Source organism: Montipora foliosa, chromosome 6, assembly GCF_036669935.1.
Source record: "Montipora foliosa isolate CH-2021 chromosome 6, ASM3666993v2, whole genome shotgun sequence".
Lineage (NCBI taxonomy): Eukaryota > Metazoa > Cnidaria > Anthozoa > Scleractinia > Acroporidae > Montipora > Montipora foliosa.
The window spans coordinates 45587459-45590815 of record NC_090874.1 but is presented as its reverse complement, the minus strand read 5'-3'; positions in this window follow the sequence as shown (position 1 = coordinate 45590815).

The window sequence follows — 3357 nt, the reverse complement described above, 5'->3', positions numbered from 1 at the left end:
TGCGTCCTTTCCTTACATCTAGGTACGAAGGAAAGCCGCAAGAATCTGGAACAAAAATTCATCTTTCAAATCGGCACCCTTAATCCTCACGGTATTAACGAACGCTTTTCATTTAACTAATATATTCCTATTTTTCACGTTGCCATGTTACCACCAATAGCGTAGCTTCTACTCCACTATAAAAACTACACGTAACCCATAATTCCGCGATTCGCTCTGACGACGGGCTAACGCTCGAAACGTCAGCTTTTAGAATCTCTGTACGGTGGCCAATTTACATTATCAACTCCGTTGATAAAACCAAATTTTTGTATACTACTTCCCCACCGACGCAGCACCCCAGTTTCTTTAGAAACTACCCCTTCATCCATTTGTGTGTAACTTTCCAACTTTCATCATGAGAGGTTCAAGGGCATTGCGCACCGTGCGAATGAAACGTTCCCACAGACCTCCCTTGTGAAAACAATGTGGTGCATTGAACTTGAATGGGATCCACTCACATTTATTTCTCAACAAGTACTCTTGGAAGTGATCTTGATGTTTTGAGCTCGTTTCGAGCACCAATGAAGTTGGCTCCTTGGTCGCACCTCAGTTGTCTCACTGCGCCTCTGCGATTCATAAAAGGACTTGTCCAATGAATTGGCAGTCTCCAAATGAACACTCCTCGATCCCACACACGTAAACAGTACTCCATAACATTTGACATTACTCCTCCTTTCCCTGACAATTAAAGGGCCAACAAAGTCAACAGCACTATAAGAAAATGTGGGTGCTGGGTTGAGTCGGTCTTTTGGAAGACAAGCCATTATCTGCTCTTCTGCGGATTTACGTAGTCGGCTACACGTCACACAATTGAATATTGGCCTGGCCATTCTTGACGAACCTTTAGGTATCCAATAGCCATTTTGGCGAAGCTCGTTGTGCGTCATCGCTCGACCCATGTGGTTTAATTTCAAGTGGTGGTGACGAATTAATAGTTCAGTCAAATGTCCCGTTCCCGGAATAATAACTGAATGCTTTGTATTGACTGACACATTTGCTCTTCTGATACGACCACCTACACGAATTGGACCATCTTGGTCCAGAAAAGGATCCAGTTTGTAGAGCGAACTGGCTTTACGTAGCACTTATCTTTTCTTTTTTGACTGATCTCTGCTTGTCTCTGCAGATGTGGCGTTCATATTGCGGAGAACATCGAGTTACTCATGGAAATTCTGTTACTGCAAACATCTAATGATCGTCTTCTCGGCTTGTTGTAACTCTGAAAGGGTCAACTCCGTCAATGGTTTCTCTTCGTTTGACCTTGCCACTGGTTTTCCTGGCTCTTTGACTTCTCTTGCCAAGAGCTTAGATTTCAGTGGTAGACAAAGAGCTATAATTACTTTCGGAGCCTTATACCAACTGGATACACCATCTAGTATTCTCCTCTCAAAATTTCTTGTTCCACATTGTTGTAATAATTTTCTAGGAGGCTATTCAAATTATTGAAAAAAGAACATTGATTGGAGAATAGATATTGAAGAACAAAAATTCTGAACCTTGAACCGTTGCATCGATCAAGATAAAACGGCCTTTGTCGTCAGTTCTTGGAGAACTGACTTTGAACTCTAGATCATCTCTTACCAACACCAACACCCCGCAACTATGATTAATCCCATGTGAATAAAACATCTTACCTTTCCACTGCGTATTCCATACTGGCTCCACTTCCTTTGTGCTATATGTTTCTTACAGAAACACAATATCAGCTTTCTGTTATTCAGCCAAAGAAGAAGGGCTTTCCTCTTCGTTGCAGAACGAATCCCTCGAACATTCAGAGATATTAATTTAAAATCGACGTTACCTTTTGTGAAAAAAAAACATCGTAACCATCCAAGAATGTATCGAAATGCGCATAGATTTAAAATATTGAATAGCACCTGAAAACAAAACGAACAAGCTAATAGACAATACACACTTAAGCCTAAACAACATTAAACAAAGGACATAAAAAAGCAGCAGATAAATAATATCCAACATGCTGCCTTGGAAATACAGGTCGCAACAATTCGTATGTAAATTTCTGCAGGCTCTCCTCACCAAAGACAACAAAACTTAAGCTTAACAACAAAATGACTGATAATCAAAAATCAAAAAACGACCAGGTCACCGTCTATATGCAATTTATCTGGTTGTGCCTTACTAAAGTAAGCTGTTTTCCCCTCTTCTCTCGCTTTTTTCATTCTTGGCCATTGCTTCCTTCTTCGTTCACGAATCTCGTCTGGATAATCAGGATATACCTTCACGTCTCTGTCTTCACCCAACACTTGGACACTTTCAAACACCATTTCGCGGTCTGGAAATCTTAAGAACCGAGCGATTATTGGTCTTGGTTGCCCTGGCTTTTTTTTCCAAGTCTATGCACTCTTTGAAAATCAATGGAATCTGAGTTCCCAATGTTAAGTTCATCACTAAAAAACTTGTATAACAACTCCCTTGTATTCTCATCGTCATTTTCGTCTTCAGGAATTCCAAAGAAGCGAAGATTCTCCCTTCTGCTATACGCCTCTTGATATAAAATTCCATCCCTCAGCTCTTTCATTTCTGCAGCAGTTTATTCTTCTTTCTTTTTCTGTTTTTCTATTTCGGCATTAGCAAACTCCATTCCTTTCTCGACCTCTCCCACCTTCTTGTCAGTCACAATAGCCTTCTCATGGAGTGAGTTCAGCTCAGTTTGGCTTTTGCTCACATCCTTTTTCAAATTGCTTATCTTCTCGCAAAGTCCTTCTATCTTTTGCAACCTGGTTTCAACACTCATTAACCTGTTAAGTATTTCTTGTAGTTGAGACGCTATCTTCTCACCCATAACGGTTGTTTGCAACACTTGCTCGTTCGCTTCTACGAATGTATAGTTTGTGTCAGAGTCTGAAAATGAAGTGTCACAAATCCTTTTTCCTTCTGGAGAGCAAATATCGCTTGCAGAACTTGTGCTGCCACTTACTCTGGTCTTACGTTTGGTAATTGTACCGCTCTTAGCCATAAAATATGTTGTTGAACTTCAGTTTTACAGGAGAGCCGAAAAACACGTCCTCAACCAAGCATGGTAGACCCAGGAAACGAACCAGCAGTCTTGACATCGGTAGTCCGCACAGATGCTTTCTTCACTTCTGGATCTGCCTCTAGAAAGAGGGACACTTTTCCACGTTCAGGTTTACAAGCTCCACTTTTCCACAGAAGTTCGGGACCAATCAAATGAACGCAAACCTTCTAGGAGTTGCTTCGCCGTGAGTCCTCTTGACAATTCGTCTGCTGGATTACTGTGAGACTCGACATAGTACCAGGGGTTATGATCAGTCAGGTCACAGATCTGTTGTACCC